The 19,474-nt window shown below is 40.7% G+C and overlaps 1 non-coding gene and 2 pseudogenes across 1 annotated transcript; 2 read left to right on the top strand and 1 right to left on the bottom strand.

Annotated features, from left to right (window-relative positions):
* Positions 1–334: 334 nt before the first annotated feature.
* On the top strand, positions 335–2,887 carry LOC147419110 (uncharacterized; annotated as a pseudogene).
* On the top strand, positions 1,171–1,244 carry TRNAD-GUC (transfer RNA aspartic acid (anticodon GUC)). Its single transcript has one exon. It is a non-coding gene; the product is annotated as a tRNA-Asp (tRNA).
* A 45-nt stretch (positions 2,888–2,932) lies between the features above and the next one.
* On the bottom strand, positions 2,933–19,128 carry LOC147419109 (uncharacterized; annotated as a pseudogene).
* Positions 19,129–19,474: the final 346 nt, after the last annotated feature.

The raw sequence follows: 19,474 nt of genomic DNA, 5'->3' as shown, positions 1-19,474 counted from the left end.
GTAAAGGTATTTAAACTCGTGTTAAATCGCTGTCTTAATTGTCTTTGTTTACAATTATAAGTAAAATCGTACTATAGTTTAAAACGCCCGCCTTTTGCCATAGCTTAAAGAGAAGACGCTAACATGACGGGAAGAGCCGTATGAGATCATCAGTCTCATGTACGGTTCAGGAGCCAAGCTTATGCAGCAATGTCAGAGCTTAGGTTAACTACATAATTCTAGTTCCACTTTACTACGTGAAGGCGCTCTATAATATTTATTAAAGCTATTGCGATATGGAAATAAAAGGCATGATAGGGACAAGGGTTTAATCAAACTGTTACGCTCATCAAATATGATCTTGGTGAATACAGGACTGAAAACTCCTGTAATCCTTTTAAAACATGAAGTGACAGTAGAGGTGTCAATTACTTGATAAGCAAGGTCTAATTTTGTTGGAATCGAAGATTCGAATCTAGAAAAAGTAGAAGTAAAGGAGCTTCATTTTTATGAACCAAGACTTCTTTTGCCAAAGCTGCGTAAACCGGGAATTATTTTTTCAAAACCATTGAACAAGAAAATAGTTTGGATTGAACCAACTAAGATTTGGCGTGACTGTAACAAGGTCAAAGGGTTGATTTTCAATTTAATTAAGGGTGGGTATGCTTAAGTTATCGCAGGGCTCGTAGCTTTCCTTTTCAGAAGTCCCTCTTACAAACGCAACCGCAAGAAGAATAAAAAAAAGTTTCACCTCTCAAAAAAAAATCAATTTTCTAGAGGTAGATTCCATGAAAACAAAAGCAAAAGCATAAAATCCAGGAACAAGGATCTAAAGTTTCGCAAAAACATAAATAAGACATCTCGCAGGAGTAGGACATCCAAAATTCCAAACACGAATATAATAAGACTTAATACTGTGGTAAAAAATATTCGTGCTACGCTAGTTTTAAAAGGGAAAAAGCACCAAAAAAGCCGCCAGCAGGCATTTAGGTGCCGTCGCGTTTATTTACATAAGTATGTATGGAGCTTTTATGGAGTGGCTTCAAAAAAGATGCATGCATAGTAAAATAGAATGACTAGGGCTATATTGGATAACACAGCACATATTACTTCGTAAATTGCACGTAACATCTTCAAAGAACAAATAACAGGGATGGGGGCTTAATGAATCCTCCACCTCCGGCCGGGGCAGGGGAAATAGCTTAGTCGGTTAGAGTGCTGGTCTGTCACGCCAGAAGCCGCGGGTTCGAATCCCGTTTTCCCCGTTAGCATTATGCTTGTTAGGTTTGTTTTAAAAGTCAGAGTTGATGATATCGATGGAAAGGAAGCCTGACTACCTTTGCCCTTCGAGTAGAGCATGTAGCGAAAAAACAAACCTTGTCAGTCTCTACCTGTTTCGTTTGACCAGGCAAAGCAGTCAAGTGCTGCACCCGGCAATGATGATAGTCTAGTAGCCGGAAATACAGCTAGCCCACGTTTTAACTCAAGCAGCATAGGACACGTAAACTCCCATGCGTGTAAATCAGCGAGGACCACTAAATGTTCCTACAAGTTGTAGTCAATACCTAGTATGTAAGCCGTTACCTCAAACTTGGAGGTTAATTAAATAAAGGCAAAGTTGGGTTTTTTCGGTGTAGTTGTGAAATAGTCGACAGCTATAACGTTGCTATACAAAACTGTATGTAAGATTCCCACTTCATACAAGTGAACTCTTCGTCATTTAATTATTGTTGAGAAGATAACTATTCTCAGTCATAACATAGAGTACAAAAAAATATAGAGAGTTGTTTCATTGCTCGGACGAGGAAATTAAGCAAACGACACCCTATTTGATCAAGGTATTTTGAAATCCCCATGTCTGCGTGCTCGTTTGGGCACGAAGTTCACTCTAACGCCGTAGACACCGAGAGTTTAGTTGGTTGAGTTTCGAAGGGTAGAGCGGTAGCCTACGTTATAGTTCGTACAGTTCTTCGCTTCGAGGAGCCATAGTCGCCTACAAATAAGAATCAATCTGCCCACATTCTATTTCAAAAGAGCTTTGCTTTCCTCGCTTGGCAGTAGTTTAGTTTTTCGCAGCTCATGTAACTTAAAGGAGAGAGTCTCTGAAACGGCACCGGTTCAAGCCCGATCATGAGCCAAACTGGATCGGAAGGATCATCTACTACTTTGTCATTAAGTTGAGCACTGGTATGGTGACTGGAGATTATTGGGGCAACCCTTTTCTGGAATGTAAGATGATCCGCCTTGCCGTGGCCATTCCGCTTACGGTTATTGGCTTTGCCAGTAACTAACTAAGAGATCATCAACAAAAAATGATGCCATGAAAAATAACCTATTCGAAACTTCAAAAAGTCTAACTCTTTCGATGATTAGCCGTCGGGGGGTTTCCAGTGAACTTGGCTACCAAAAAGAAAAATGGGCACCCTTTTCGTTTGTTCGTTAAGAGTTACCCGTACGGTGTCACTCTAGAGTGACTCGGGAGTTCATATCGAATGTGTTTTCTTAGTGGTCGCCATTTCAATGTACGAATTTCGAAGGAATAAGCAGGGGCAATTTTTTAACTTGTTACTTCTATTCTTCCAATTCCGACAGTTGAGAAGACAGGCCGGAAGCGGAAACAAGCCAGCAGCCCTCCGAACAAGGCTCGACGCTGACAGAGAATTTATCGTTTCCTCCTCCTCCATCATCTTCGGGGGCGCCGTTATGGGAAGAGGAGTTTGGAGGGGATACTCGTGAAATCAAGGATGGCAACTCCACTCCAGAAGGAGACAAGGCTGGACACGAATTGAGCTCAGGGCCGTCAAGCGAAGTTCAGGGAAGCCCTTCATCATCGAAGAACAGGAAGGACGAGGGTACTAGCGAGGCTCCCGAGACTAGCGAGGCAAAGAGCCAGAGCCCCTTTTCTTGACAACAAGAAGAGGAGCTTCTTTCCAAGCTGGATCACCTTGCACAATCACAAGTGCCTAAACGTTCTTGGTGGAACCGGGTTTTGTGTTTCTGTAGGGGACCAAAACCGGAGGAAGACACTCCTTCCGGAAATGAAGGGAACGGTCAGGATACTGGGTCGGGCGATAATGACCCCGGAGAATAGGAAGCACTGGGGGGAATTTCCTGGCTTTGCCCCTTCCTGCTTCCCGAAAAAGAGAATGGCAAGGATGAACCCGAGAATGAGAAAAGGAGCAGTAGTAGGTATTGGAAATCTATTTAGTCCTTTGACAAGCCCTGTGGCGTGAAATCTATCATTAGCCAAACAATTATTCGGTTATGTTACTCCAGGCTTTGCCTTAACAAAAGCTATTGCCCTCTTTGCTTTGATGATGGCCTTTTCGATATTCTTCGTATTTTAAGGAAATCAATAAACAACCCTAAAGATAAGTCTAGATAAATAACGGTTACTTCGGGGTGGCCTTTTCTTTGGTCACCCCCCAACTAGGTAACATAATGGTAATGCGTTGGACTTACCGTCCTAGAATGATGGTTCGACTCCATCCCCAGTTTTTTTAAAGTAAACCCATTGTGGCATGACGGTACATGACAAGGGACCCTAGCTTAGAATGCGACGGATGTATGTGGGTTCCCCCCAGCTACCTACTCCTTTTGCTAGGGATTTGGACACGCGAGGAGGAGGCTCTGTTGCTAGCCCTTATTGACATAGAGCTACTGCCTTGGCAAGAGCTGTTGTCTTCGCTATGTCAATCGTGCATAAAGAAATGCCATAAACGCCGCTGTTTCCGTTGAAAACAAAGAAATTGCTAGAAGAATGTCGATTGATTCTACGACGTAAACGAATCATGATAATTCGTTGCAACTTGAAGTCCCGCCTTGGCAACCGCTACGTAGCATCCCAGGTTCAGTAAGCACATAGACTCTTAACAAGCTATGGGGCGGGATCATGTTAAGATGAAATGCCATTTGACCTCAGGTGCTGGCAAGGGCATCTATCCAATGCCTTCCTGGCATGCTAGAATGCTGGGTTGTGAAATTAATCGTTTAAATGCAGAAGCCAACGATAGCACTATGACTACGAGATTAGGTCAGGCCCAAGGATTCCTCCCTTTACCGCGTCCTTTTCTATCTATCTATCACGGATTACCCTTTTAGCATTTGACCATGCCTATCTATTCGTAGCGTCTTAAAAGAGATTTTGAAAGAATAGTCGTTTAATTTGTTTTTTTGGATTCGTCCGGAGAGAAGAAGTTAGTCGATTTACGCGTGCCGACCTTTTTTTAGAGCTTCGGTTCTTCCGCCTGAGCATCAGTGGAATAAGGACTACATGGCGCTAGCCACACAAATTCTTTGCTTTAAAAGAAAAGTTTTGTTTGCCTATATGATACGTGTTGCACATGAAACGAGGGTGGGGGCGTAGTTTAATCGGTAGAACGCATGTTTTGCAAGCATGAAGTTATTGGTTCAAGTCCGATCGTCTCCATTCGTATACAGATTAGCACATTAAATTTATAACTAGGCTAGGAAATTCAAATTGTAATGAAAACTTCCCTGTTGCCTGGAGCCCAGCACTACATTGGCCGGGACGCCTTACCCCTTGGCACGGCACCTTAAGCTAGGGAAAACCCGGCTAACGGCCACCCCGAGTCGCTGCCGGGGCCTGGTCAAGCGACTCAACGACGAGTGCACAGCGGCAGTTAATGCATGCTACATGCTCTATAGGCTCTTCTGGCCAAGGGAAAGCACCTACTTTAACCAAAAGAGCTCAGTACGACACCTATTCGCTACCACCTATACAGAATCGGTGGGTTACCCGCTTTAGGTTGTAGCCGAAGAACAGGCGGGGGGGCTGCTACCATAGCCAATCTAAGGCGCGACCTTGAGGGGGTTCTAAGGGCGGCAATTGACCCTTTAATCCTCTTAGAGGAACTCTCCCTGAGCAAGGTAGACATGGTGGCTTGCCACACTGGCATATACGTCGGGTCCTCTAAAGCACCCGAGACATAGGAAGCCTACATATCAGGGTCCCTTCCCTATGTGAGTACATGTTCCTTTGATGGGCTAGACATTTCGACTGCCCAAACCCTTTGCTCAAGCGCTGGCATTCATAAGGGTCAGTTTGCTTGTTGTTTTAGAAACGATAATCCTTTGTGTATCATGCTCCCAAGTTTCAACAAGAAGTACAACATCGGCTTTGCTTGTTAGTTCATCAATGCCAACCCCCGCATTCCATGGGTATCCATTACAATTCCAAAAGCATATTTTCAATTGTAACTCGGTCTCATAGGTCACGCATCCCTATTTGCTTGAGAGACTTGCCTCCTCCTTGGGCACATTTTCTTCATGAGAGATCTCCTTGTTTTTATTATTCTTTTCCTTATATGCCTTGCGACACATATTTTGTTGCTTAATAGTGCGGTCTTCACATACAAAACATTTTGTATCCCTCAAATAGATCCAACTATTATCAAGGATAATCTTTCGCTTGGTCTCATCCGGCATGGTGCATACAATTGGCCGTTCTCCCGAGCGAGGAGCTCCTTGCTTCCCCACTCTATGTGCTCCATAGACCATAACTCCGGACATGCCAAAGTGGGTTTTGAAGAAATCTTCAATAACAATGGCAAGAGAAGGAGGTGTCTCTAACTTCTCTTCGGGAATTCCACGAATAACAATGTTCTTGGAACGTCGCTCCCGTTCCTTCAACTCCTCCACATCCACATTCTCAACATTCTTTGTTTGAACCATAGCTTGCATGAGTGAGGAATTAGAAACCACATTGCTACTACATACATCAGCCCAAGACTTGTTTGTGCATACATTTTTCATGTCGCATACATCCCGGCTCATAGTGTCAAATTTCTCCTCTTTCAATACATTGTCATGCTCTACTTTGCTCATCCGCTCCTTCAAAGCATTCAAGTCCACAAGAGAGCGTTTACATTCCTTGACTTCCTCTTCAAGTTGCATCAAACGTGTTGTTTGCATCTCAAGTGTCCTCTTGAGATTCTCATTCTCAACCACAAGTACCCTTAGTGTGCCACTCTCCATTGCAAGTGCTCGTAAGTCTTCGCCTTGTTTGTTTACGGTCTCTTGCAATGATACCAAGTACGCCATGATCATGGTTTCCAATGTCGTTGGTTGGGTGGTTGTGTTGCTATCTCCACACTTAGGAGATTTTGGATCATTTTCCACAATGGTTGTGGACCTTGTTGAAGAAGAAGAACCCTTGCGAGTGCCGGAAGACATTGTATGTAAAATAGAAGATGAGAATCAATTTTGTTGAACCTGTTCACTTCGGAAATGCTGCTACATAAATTCCTTCCATAACTCTGAAAATTTATGTCTTTACATCAATGCGTAGAGGACTTCGTGCTCTTCGATTGAGGCTATAGATCACCCAAATCGGAGTTCGGATGAAGAAGTTATGATCAAAAGAGTGGACTGCTGTCTACTAGGTCAAAAAACGGCTACGTTTTTAGAGAGAGAGAGAGAGAGAGAGAGAGAGAGAGAGAGAGAGCACCCATTTTTGTAGCCAGTTGCTACATTCCTCATCATGATTCTCCCTTTTATGCTTGCATGGATAGAGATCAACCATTTTCTGATTTGAAAGAGGACATTGCTTATTTCAAAGGTGAAGGTGATGTTATTGTATTTGGGGATATGAATGCTCGCACAAAAACATTGCAACATGATACTCAACAATTTGATATGCCATACATTTCAAGGGAGTTGGAGGAAGTTCACTTGTATGATCGTACTTCAATGGATGAGAAAGAACCGGATCACTATGGAAAGTTACTTTTACACATGTGTAATAGCACGGGTATGCTCATTGCCAATGGTGTATCTTTGTGGAGTGGAACCAATGGATTTACATGTAGGAGACATAATGGGGATAGTGTGATTGACTATATGCTACTCTCTGAAGCCATCATGTATCGCATAAAGAGCTTTATGTTTGGTCAATGGACCCCGGAATCCGACCATCGCACCTTATGTATTGACCTTTCATGTGGAAAAGCAACTAAGCATGATAATCTCAGCCAACGGAAAGAGAAGTTATCACTTTGTATGGATTTCAAACGGGCACCAATGTACATTGAAATGGTTGAGAACAAATTATGGATCACAAAGCTTCAATGTGATGCACCGTTGGAAACTAAATGGGAAGCTTTCAAGAAAGCTATTTGTTCTTGTGCGGAAGAATGCTTTGCCATAAAGCATCTCCATGATATCAACAAAGATAGATCACACAAAAGGTGGTTTGATAAAGAATGTCAAGATGCTCGAAAGTCCTTGATAAAGCTTGATGCAACTATGGACAAAGACAACTATCAAAGTCATTTGCATACATACAAGGCATTGATTCAAAAGAAGAGAAGAAGATGGAAAGTAAAGAAACAAGAATTTCAAGTCCAAGAAAAGGCACATGCATGTGGAAGATTTTGGAGAAACTTGAGAGGCAAGCGGGTTGAGAATTTTGGTAACTTGAGTCTAGTGGATATGTACACACATTGTAGGCAATTATATGAACAAGCAAATACTGAAAAAATGCCATTTTATGGTTCACTCCCATGTATGCCGTCTTTTTTTACTATTGAGGATGTATGCGGTGGGCTTGAAAAGTTGGCCACTCGCAAAGCGGGAGATCTTCAAGGTATCAAGCCGGAGATGATCAAATGGACAGGAGATTTTATCCATGAGTGGATGTGTGATATGTTCAACCTTGCACTTCAACATGGTATGCCTTATGATTGGAGTACTAATTGGGTTAAGCCTTTGCATAAAGGAGGGGATGTAAAGAATGTAAGCAACTACCGGACTATAATGATTGGGTCTCTTATGGCAAAGTTGTTTGGGTGCATAATGGAGATGAAATTGAGTGATTGGGCTGAAGAGAATGACAAGCGTGCAAAGGGACAAGCGGGTTTTCGTCGATGCCATAGAACCATTGATCATCTTGTCACTCTTCGTGTTCTCATGGAGGAAAGTCGGTTGAAAGGCAAGCGATTGTATTGTTGTTTTGTGGAGTTTAAGAAAGCCTTTGATATGATTCCACGTAACAATTTGTGGAGAAGGATGGAAGAACTCCAAGTGCCAAGTGAGTTTATGCTTGCGGTTTCTCGAATCTATGAGAAGGTGATTTGTCAATTGCGCATGGGAAGAGAAATTTCAGAAATTTTTGTAAGCACTATTGGGGTTAAACAAGGATGTCCATTGTCACCAACTCTCTTTGGTCTATGCATCGATCAATTGGAACAAATGGTACTTGACTTTATACAAGAAGAAGGCATTGAAGAGGTCACTATTTGCAATGCGGTAATCATGCTTTTGTTGTATGCGGATGATGTAGTGCTTCTAGCACACACTTTAGAAGATGCACAAAAGCTTATGGTTGTCCTTGAGAACTTTTGCTTGCATAGTGGGCTGATTGTAAATGAATCCAAAACAAAGGTTATGCTTGTGAAAACCAACCATAAGGAGAAGCCATGCATTGTGTACAACAACGAGACACTTGAAGTTGTTGAGAGCTTTAAGTACCTTGGCCTTGAGGTTCCATCCAATCACAAGTGGCATGAATGTGCTATTCGTCGTTTGGAAGCGGGAAAGAGAGCATATTATGCATTTGAGAACATGTGTAATGCGGGAAACATCAAGTGTTGGGTTCTCAAGAAGTATCTTTTTGATGCATTGGTGACACCGGTTCTTCTTTATGGAGTTGAAGTGTGGGGCGGGAGCATCTCAAAGTCTACTTGGAAAGAGTTTGAGAATATCCAAAAGCGTTTTCTTACAAACTTTCTCCAAGTTAAGACACAAACACCATATATGCTCCTACTTCTTGAGTCCGGATCTCTTCCAATTGAGGTTATGGGCATGGAAAGGGTTGTGGAGTACATGATAAAGATGCGTCAAAACCCCTCACATCGACTTCCTACAATTGCATGGGAAGCAAGCAAAAAAGTTCAAAAGACGCATAAAAGCAAGATCTTGAGCACGGGATGGATGTAAGACATAAAGAAGTGGTTTGGGAGATGGGATGCATTACACTTGCTACATGATGCTTCAATTGACTCTCAAGTGAATGAAGCTTTTCTACAACGCCAATGTATTACGGCTTGGGAGAAATCCGGTGGGTCACGTTTCATACATTACACCACCTATATTGCCCCCAACTACAAAACCATGTTTTTCGCTGAGAGAGGAAACCGTACTCACACTTACATGCTTGAGCCTATTCCCTTGTCCGCGCTACGCACTATCGCAGCAATTCGGCTTAGCTCCCATTTCATTCGATGCGAGATAGGGCACTGGGGCAATGGAGAGGAGTCAAATCGATTGTGCACATTATGCTCACTGCAAGTTCGAGAGCCTGAGTACCACACACTACTAGAGTGCTCAGCTTTTTATCACATCCGAACTTGCTTCTCTCACATTTTCAGCCATAACTTAGACCTACACACTTTCCTCTCCCAACCAAAGTGTGGGCTCTCCATTGCGACTCTCATCACTACAATTTTGGAGCATCCAGAGTCACTCATCAGCCATACACATACGACATCACATGTAACTTTGGTCCCATAGGTCATATTTGACCTCCGAGGACGATAATAAAATCTATCTATCTCTCTCTCTCTCGTCTCTATGATATAATATCATTCAAACTTAATCTACAAATATAGAGTATTACTAATGGCTTCAAAAAATTAAAAGGCCAAAACCTCTAAGATTAACTTTGAACTCGCGCTACACTTAGCCTAATCTAAGGTTGTTTTTACTATTGGCGCAAGAAGTAGGAAGGTGAAGCAACGTAGAGAGAGAGAGAGAGAGAGAGAGAGAGAGAGAGAGAGAGAGAGAGAGAGAGAGAGACATCAAGGTCAAGGGCGGCTATACAATTGGTGCAAGAAGCAGGAAGCCACTGAAGTTGAAGCAATCAATAGAGAGAGAGAGAGTGAGAGAGAGAGAGAGAGAGCCATCAAGGTCGAAGGTAGCAAATCAATCAATACAATGCTACGACAATAAATTGCTATTAGACTTTCAACGCAAAACAATAACTGACCGACGCAAATGATGTGTGGTTTGGGAAGATGACCGTCTGAGCAATGTATATTTTTAGAACTGCTACACACACATCTCTCCAATAGAAGTCATGGCCAAAACCCTAATCAAGTTTGTCAAAACTTGATCTTCTTCTTCACACTACACTCTCCCTCTCTCTCTCCTAATTCTCAAGCTTTCCATAGCTTGAATTCCTTTTGCCTCTTATCATTATCTCATTCCAGGTAGCCAAATTAGTGGTCTTCAAGCAAACCGACTAAAAAGCCGACTACATCCAAACCAAGGAGAAGACTAGACCATACACACACTAAGGCAACGTTTTCTTATTCTTTTATGCTCTTGCACTTGCTTGAAAGTGATTTACTTTCATGCTTACATAAATTTATGCTTAAGCTCTCATTTTTCCTTTAAGCAAGCCTTTTGCTTGGGAAGAGGAAATAACTACTTAATTCTTTTGTTTCCCTCTAATTATGGTTCATTACTAATAACCATGTTTCTAACAGCTAACCCTAATGTTATTTCAAGTTCCATTGTTTCAAGTTCTCTAGATTACTAGACTGATATGGCATAGAGAGAGTAGAAAGAACTCTCTTTAACCATAGGTGACTGGAGATCGTACGTATATTTCAAGTTCCGTTCTCTAGATTACCAGACTCATATAGCATATAGAGAGTAGAAAGAACTCTCTTTAACCATAAGTGACTGGGGATCATACTTATATTTCAAGTTTCGTTCTCTAGATTACCAAACTAATATGGCATAAAGAGAGTAGAAATATATTTTCCTATTTTAAAGATTCACAAGATAATTGCCACATAATCATGAGCAATTAAGTAGTGAATTTTTTTGGAATTAAACATTCTATTCAAAGTAGCATTACAATTTACTCTAAAAAGAATGCTCTTATGAAAGGTCCACAAGTTTTTCTTTAAATTCAAGAAATATGATTTTTCTTCTTTCAAAGAGAAAAAGAGCATGTGTAGTGATACAAATAAGTTAATACTAACTCCCTCAAGGAGAGTTAAGTTTTGAAGGGTAGCCCTATCTTAATCAAATAAGTTTCTCCTTGGAAGTGGGAATTTTCTTCCAATTAAGGTATCCCCCCCTCTTATCAATGGGAAAGTCCTAAACCATAAGCCTCCTCTAGCTACATAATTAATCCTCTCCAGGGTAGCAAAGGTATTCTTAAATCCCTTCTTGAAGAAGAATTTGTTAATCATTCATACACTATTGCATGAACCACGTTCACCACACTCGCATGTCCACTCTTAGGAACTTCGTATTTTTTATGCTAATACTACCATGCATGGAAGGAGTTCACTCTTGCATAAGCACTCAAAGGAAGTTCCATGATTATTTATCTCAAGATTGCAAGTTGGTGCATTCCGAAGTTTTGTGTTTACCATGCTTAGATCACACCAAAGCAAAAATCCATTAAAGAAAGCATATGCATTGTTCATTTCAAGTTTGTCTACTTTCAAGTTTTTTTGCAAATTCAAAGGGAGGGGTAAGGGGATAGCTTCACAGATGTCATGACCGTTTTGCTTGAACATAAAACTCCCATTGCTTCCATGGAGATTCCCCAAGGAAGGCTAATGATGCAAAGGGACCAAAATGGGATTCGTCAAAGTCGGGGCTAACTTGAAACTTATGTCAAGACAAAACTTTAATTTCCCAAGAGACTCGTTGTATTTCTTAAGGTCTTGTTTGATTAAAGATTAAAATGAACTAGGAATATTCAAGAGATTATAACTCGAGGAACTTAATCTAAATTTGAACTAAAATTAAAACTTTACCGAGAAGATTTGATGTGGATAGCCCTAGCATAACATAGAAGATCTAAGTGTGAACTTTGTCCTACATGCTTGGAAAAGGCGTACGTAGGTGTTTACTTCTCGGATACAATGGGGGATGGTCCTTTTGGGCTAGGTCTCATAACCATTGGTCTATGTTTTGAGCTCAGGTTCATTCACTGCCCTAGAAATGGGATTGAATGGGAGTGTGCCTCGATCGGGTGATAGGGACCCACAGATGCATCTGGAAATCGGCCTAGTCTGGGTAGACCTGATGCCGACTGGAAAAGGAGTAAGGAAAATGGATCCATGAGGGGATGAGGATAAGAGAGGAGGATGTGATTTAATTAAGGAACTCTTATAATTGTTTGGTAAAAAGGAACCTTGGAAAGGCTAGGAACTTAAGTGGACTATTCCACAATTGTCTTCATTAGTTGGACCTTTTCTCTACTTCTTGGATTATTGATTTAAAAAATAAAAAAAACAATCTAGAATATAATATTTTTGTTACCCTTCCCCACACAAGATAAAGAAAAATAAGAATTCAAAATTGTGTCAAGGTGCCGCCTCCACACGTGGCGGAGGAGATATGATACCCAAGTCCTGGGACGAGCATAGGGATATGCCTGGAGGAGTATATGTGATTGCTTGAAAAATGACTAAATAATTTCACTAATTCTAAAGGGAAAAGGAAGTAAAATATTCTATAAAGGAAAAGGTGGGAACGACCTCATAAATGCACACTTGCAAGGGTATGCAATAGTTTGCATGCTGCTTTCAAATGCTTGAAATGTATTCTTGGGTCAACATGATTGGAATACCGTTTTCTAGTATCATAGTACTACTTTAACACTAGAATGGTAACAGGACACTTTTATGTCCTTGGACACTTTTGTGTCCTGTTAAGTGACCATTTTGCTTGAATTATTTAAAGAGTATTAAAATGAATTTCTAGGTGCTATATATCCACAAAGTTGCCTTATGAGCTGAAAAAAACTTAGCTTTTTTTTTTTAGTATCGATCTCACCATTAACCTTACTCTTGCACAACATTTTTGAACCTAAACTGTGTGAAAAAACGGGTCCTGTTTTTGGCTTTTTTTCAATTTTTGGCAACTATACCACTCTAAACTTCATGTTTGTGAGGTTTAGATGGCTAGAGGTTAGGCCTTCATAGTTCTCAACATGTTTTGATGCTTATAGGGAGAGCTAAGTGTTAAAATTGAAAGTTATGACCAATTTACAAGAATTACATAATCCTGTTTTTTGGCCAAAATTAGCACTTTTATGATTTTTTTGGTGGCTTTCTTGATATCCAAATTCAATTTTGATTGTGTAACTGTAATGTATAACATAAATCTAATCTTCCTTGATTTTTGGGGGACCTAATATGCTATATAGCATAGTATATGATGATGGTTGAGTTTTTTGATTGCTGAAGAATACGATACATTTTAGAGTAGCAAGTATAACTTTCTCAATATTGCTAGTTTATTAGGCCAATTGTGTGTATTTTGTAGGTAGTAACCATATCTAATCATAGACTACAAACTTGGCTAGATATTCAGTAGTTTCTATGGGTTTCTAGAGGTCATAATGCTAAACCCAATTTTTTCATGTTTGCTGTATTTAGCACTTTATCATTTCCTCCAAGGTTCCAATTGTAAGAGATCCATTATCCTTTTGACATGCTCCATGGCTCCTTTTCAATCCAGAGGCCCAAAGGGAACTAAGAAAACATGTATATAGTATCTGTATTGAGCGTGACTATAGAAACTTTGATTATAGGTCCTCAGAATGGCAAAAATGCAACTTTTTGTACCTTTGCCCAAAAAAAAAAATAGTGAGGTAAAAGCAACCATATGTTTTGGTCACCAACCCATTGAAGTTAACGGGGCATTTTATCTCATGTCCTACAAAAATCTCCACTCTTATTTATATACAATCAACCGTAAGAAATTGTTGTTTTGGGCAAAATGCACTGGTCCATCAACTTTGGAGGCTTGTAGTGACCAAGGGATGAGAAAAATTACAAGTTTCTCATTTTTTCCATATCTAGTAGTTATTGAACTATAAGCTCGTGAAAGGATTTTTCAAAATGAGTGGATCTACTATGGTTTTGGAATTTTTTCCCAAAACCTTGAAAGGACACTTTTATGTCCTGTTGGGTTACCATTCACTTCTTGGATAAGAGCCATGTGAGTAATCAAGCCACGAAAGGCAATGATTTTTCTCCCGATCATTGACTCCTCTATTGACCATCCAAGACAATCTTGGCGGTTGTTCTTTTGGGGACGAGCACGGTACGCATGCCCTTGTTCGCCGCACTTGAAACACCGGTTATCCTTGTGATAACACTCAAGCTCTTCAGGAGAGAGTTTGTTCTTACCTTTGTAAACTCCCTTCTCTTTAGCTTTGTTGGAGTGGCCCTTAGGAGACTTTTGGACATTGTCCTTCCCCTTAGGCTCAATGGAACCCTTGTTTTCCGGGGGCTTATTAATTTTTTTAGCCCCCGTTTGGAAATTGATTCGTGAGGCCACCATAGTATGGTGTATTACCGCCGATATGGTACATGGCCTTTGGGAGTTGACATACTCCACCATTTCTTTGGTTAAGCCCGCACAAAATTGTTGATTTTGCTCTCCAAAATCCAACTTTTTGAAGACAGTGGCTTTGAGTTGTAGGTCCCAAAACTTGTCTACATATTTGTGGATGGATTCATAGGGAGAGAGCTTTAAGCTTCTCCATTCGGTGAGTACTTTGTCTTTGGCATCGGTGGCCAAAAAATGCTTCATAATGGAAGCTCTTAAATCTTTCCATGTTCGTGGAGCTTCACCGTTGGCTCGTAGGCTAGACCACCATTGCCTGGCGGACTTTTGAAATTGCATAGCTACATGGCGTAGATTAGAGGACTCCATGAAGCCCTCATCTCCAAACGCCATATCGAATTGCTGGATAAAGGCCAAGACTTTGTCCGTAGCACCAAAGGTACCATCCTAGGTAAGGAAAGAGATGCTCTTCCCTCCCTCTTTGAATTTCTTCAACTTGGACGACCTCTTCCATGCGGCATAGGATTTCCTATGGCCTCTTCTTTTTGATGGTTCAAAGGTTGCACCATCACTTTCTTCAGAAGGTGAAGAATCTGAAGAATGTGGAGAAGAGGGTGACCTCTTTCTCGCCTTTTTCTTGTCTTGATCTTTGTCGTCTTTACCATCACTTTCATAAGAGGAAGAGGATGAAGAAGATGGAGAAGAGGGTGTCCTCTTTCTCGCCTTTTTCTTCTCTTTCTTTTTATCATCCCTCTTTGAATTATGGCATGGAGGAGAGTGTGATGGTCTTCTCCGCTTTGGTGGTGATGGAGATCGTTTAGCCCGCCGTCTTTGTGGAGCCATCTCCGCCGAGGTGGCGGGAGACTCACTTCTTTCTTGTTCCTTTGGAGGAGGCTCTTGAGTTCTCCTTTGGGAAGGAGATGCATCATCAAGAAGTAAATTCTTGAGCCCTTCATATGGATTCTCTTATTCTTCCCGAATCGGAGAGAGACCTCTTTTGGTAGTCTCACAAGGAGGCTTCCTAGGTGTTCTCTCGTCATGGTGATGAGCTTGGAGAATCCCATGAGCACGGAACTGCCATTGCACTTCGCTTTGAAGAGATGGATTGCCCATGGCTTGTTGAATCCTAGAAACAAGATAGTTAACAAGCATCGGAGCATCATTAGTAGCTTGCTCATTAGCAAAATCAAAGTTATCAACATTAATTTCACTCTCTTTACTATTGTCAACCATTCTAACAACTTTTAGGTGTAAACTTTTTAGGTGCACTTTGGCACTTCAAGCCCTAGTTGCTACTCCTCTTTACCCCTTTAGAAAAAGCACTCAAGCTACTGTACCCACGGCTCGAATACCATTAATTGCAAGGAATAGAAGAGAGGGTCTTTCGACACCAAAACAGGATCAGCTCCTGTCAAGCTTCTAATAGCTCAATAGTGGTTAAGCCGTAGGCAAGCCCCGTAGGACTCCACTATTAAGACCATATCTCTCGACGGTGATGCCCCGTTAACTGCACGAAGTTAGGCGCACTGCAAGGCTGAAAAATACCTATTCTACTTACTCATAGGCAATTAGTAATACCAACCATTTATAGCTAGCTTGAGGACCTCCCTTCTTGAGCAGGAAAAGAGAAACCTTGTGCTCTGATAACAATGTAACATTTAATGGTCTAAAAACTTATGTGTAGCGGAAATTAGCATGAACATAGTGGGCATTTCATTAGAATAGATTCCTAATGAGAATTACAAGAGTGCTTGGGTGGAGAGAGCAACAAAAAGCATAACACCTAGTTAGATATCATCAACAATACTTTCAAAAGAGAGAGAAAATAAGCTATTGACAACAGTTGAGGACCGGATTTGCATGGAGCCGGTCCCCCCTCCAAAAGGCTTTGTATTATGGTTTCTCCCATCAAGAGAGACATTGTACAATACAATTCTTTATGTTCCTTCAAGACTAGCTAGGGCAATGAAGATGAAAGCTTCATACACTAAGCAAAACACTTAGCAAACACCACTTTAATTATCCCTGTTCTCAGACCCAAGACATCACACACCTTCGAAGATGGTGAGAGCTAGCAGGGTATGAGAGTAGATTGAGAGGAAGAAGGAATATCTTACGAGAAAGATGTACATCTCCTCACATAATCACTCATATTATCATAGCTTAGCTTGTTAATTATCTTGGTAGAGGAGATGAGCATGCATTGAAGCTTGGCTCTTGGTTGGATTTGCATCCACATGCCAAGAGTGTGTTGATGTAGGCTTCTATCTCACAAGCTTGGAGTAGGTGATGAGCTCTCCATTAAAGCTTGGGAAGAGATAGTCTTCTCTTTCTTCACACATGAGATTGTGTGAGTGTTTGTGTGATAATGCCTTGCAAAAATCAGCCCCCTCTCTCTCTTGGGCGAGCCCTCTTGATATTTGCTCTTGCTATCTCCCCATTGGCCCTCCCCAAGTCAAGCCAATGATTATTAAGCAGCATAAGTGATAGCCTATTGACATGTGTACCCCTTTACCCTTTTGTGAGAGCTTTAGGTAATTTAATAATTAAACTAAACTCTCATTGGACCCCTTTGCCTCCTGGCCAATAGGAATCAGGCAAGCCATTGGGCTGCTGAATGCTCATTGGACCCCTTGGGAGACTGTCCAATAGTCTTCTAGAGAACTTAATTCTCATTCGTTCTTTTATTAAGTGTTTTTAAATTAATTAAACTAGATTTACTCTAGCCTAAATCTCATTGGTCCACCTCCAAGGCCATCCAATAGGAATTGGGCACACCTTGTGGGCATCTGGGCTAGGGAGCTGACATGTGTCCGCAATTCCCTTTGTGTAAAGGGAGCCTATGTGTGTGTGTTTGTGTGTGTGACTTTCTCTCTCATCCCCTACTCCCAAGGCTCGTCCCCTCCTATGTAGGGATTTGAAAAGACTTTTTGGTCACACACAAAGCATCCAATTTCCCTAGGGTTGACCTTTGGACAAAACCTTTGCATTTTGGAAGTCTTAATGGGCTGAAAATTAGCGTCTTTTTAGCCCATTGTTGCACATGGCTCTTTTGCAGATGGCCCCCCCTTTGGATCCCTATTTTTCCTCCTTTGGATCCCTACTGTGGCCAGTCTGCTAGCTTAACCAATATTCTAGCTTTTTCTCCCTTGGCACTTCCCCACATTAAATGATCAGTTTAATATGAGAAAATCATTTAGGAGAATTAGATATTGATTATTATGACAATCAATCCTTGAAGGATCTTTCCAATCCTCAATCCTCTCTGGCATAACCTCTAAAGAGTGATCATCAAAGAATTTCACCAACCATTTACTTTTAATGACTGAACACCAAACAACTTGGGTAAAAAATCTAAAGATTCTTTTGACAACACAAGACAGATACACCATCATATAATCAACATTTATCACCTACAAAGGAGCCTCTTTAAGGACTCCAAGAGCTCTGGGATCTTGTCATATGCTTCTTTGGTATTCATTTTTCCCCATAGCTCAGGGAAATCGAAGTCCAAATGTTCTCTCTATTGATGAGAGAACCAAGTCTCGAAGTCGTTAGGAATGAACTTTCCCTTCAACTTGAAGCATTGCTTTAACAAATTTCCCCAGTAACACTCCTTTCTCAAGTACATTCTAAACTTTTGTGCACTAAGATACCTTTCGCTAACAGGATCATCTCTTTTGCATGTCAAAATAGATTGAAAAACATCTCGTTTTCTAAATTCAATATATGCAATGAAAAATAGTAAGTCTCATTTCTAAAATGTTTCCATAATCTTACAACTTCGCTTAAAACTTTTCTTACCACTCTGGTGTAATCTTTGTTGTGGCTAATGAGTGCACTTTATCCTTGGTTAGAGCAATCATATCTTTCTCTTTTACCCAACTATAGCTAAAACAAAAGAGAGAAGATTCCAACCCCATTTGTTGGATTTTCAATTGATAACATCTTCAAAAGAGAAGCCAAAGTGCATGTTTGAAAGAAAAACTTAGTCATTTAAAGCAATTTAGTTATCTTTAGAGTATAAATAAGGCAGTAGATAAGGAGGTTACAAAAATATACGTACTTTGTAAGCCCTTTCGTTGAAAACATTTTTGGTTCTACTCATATCAAGGGTTCCCTTATGTTGTGCAGACAAAGAAGGATCATTTATGTCTGCAATATTTATCATTATACTAGCATCAAACTCTTACTAATTACAAGGTAACTTAATATTAATAAGAAGAATATTAAGAATTTGAGAGTCAAGACACAACAAAGAAGAGAAAACAATGCTATCCAACACAAGAAAAGAATATACTAACCTTCCAAAAAAGCATTGCTAAAAGAATAGTTGGTGCATTGTACCATGTACCCTTATCTGCCTTTCTTTCACAAGCCAATTCTACTTCTATCCAATGCAACCGGTCGCTTGGAAAATCCTTCAAAAGAGACTCTTTACTAGCGGTAGCAAGCTTTTGAAATAGAAATAGTTATTGGCCAAAGTTGGTACAAATGGTTGTGCGACCAATTCTTCAAAAGAATTCAAACTCAAAGAATTAACTGCATAAGAGAAACAGATCTCTATCGTTCATAAAAAACAACTCAATACTCACTCATTTTGAGTCCTTAAAGCAAGCATGAGCTCTCCCTCTGCTCCTCCATGCACGTTGACAAATCGGCACGTGAAAGAGCAATGCCTCTATTTTATCATTGAGTACTCTAAGCATTCAAAGACTACTGTAAGGTAAACCCACCTATATAATAATTATGAACGAAATATACTTTATAAAGAAAAGATTTACGTGACTTGATCATGCTCATCCAAGTCTTCAGGCGATGGTTGCCATCCAAACAAATAATTTTTGCCACAAAGATCTTCCCATTCTAGAGGTAAGGCTCTCAATGTCAAATTTGGCCCCACTCTAATTTGCTATTTTTTGTGACAGGTTGTTCATCATACCCAGCCCTCTTGAAGGAGACAATGAAAGGTGCTCCAAGAACACTATATCCTAAGGTCTCAAATCTTCTTACAAGGCCCTCGGTACCAAGTCTGACTACTCCTATGGCTTCATTCTCATCCAATATACAAAGGGGTATACGTGGAGGGTCTTGAGATCTAATCACTATGAAGCCCTCAACTATCTTCTCTCTCATACACCCTTGAACA

The sequence above is a fragment of the Adiantum capillus-veneris genome, chromosome 29 (genome assembly GCF_014529385.1).
Source record: "Adiantum capillus-veneris isolate H3 chromosome 29, ASM1452938v2, whole genome shotgun sequence".
Classification (NCBI taxonomy): domain Eukaryota; kingdom Viridiplantae; phylum Streptophyta; class Polypodiopsida; order Polypodiales; family Pteridaceae; genus Adiantum; species Adiantum capillus-veneris.
The sequence above is the reverse complement of the archived record's forward strand: the minus strand, read 5'-3'. Positions and strand labels throughout refer to the sequence as shown.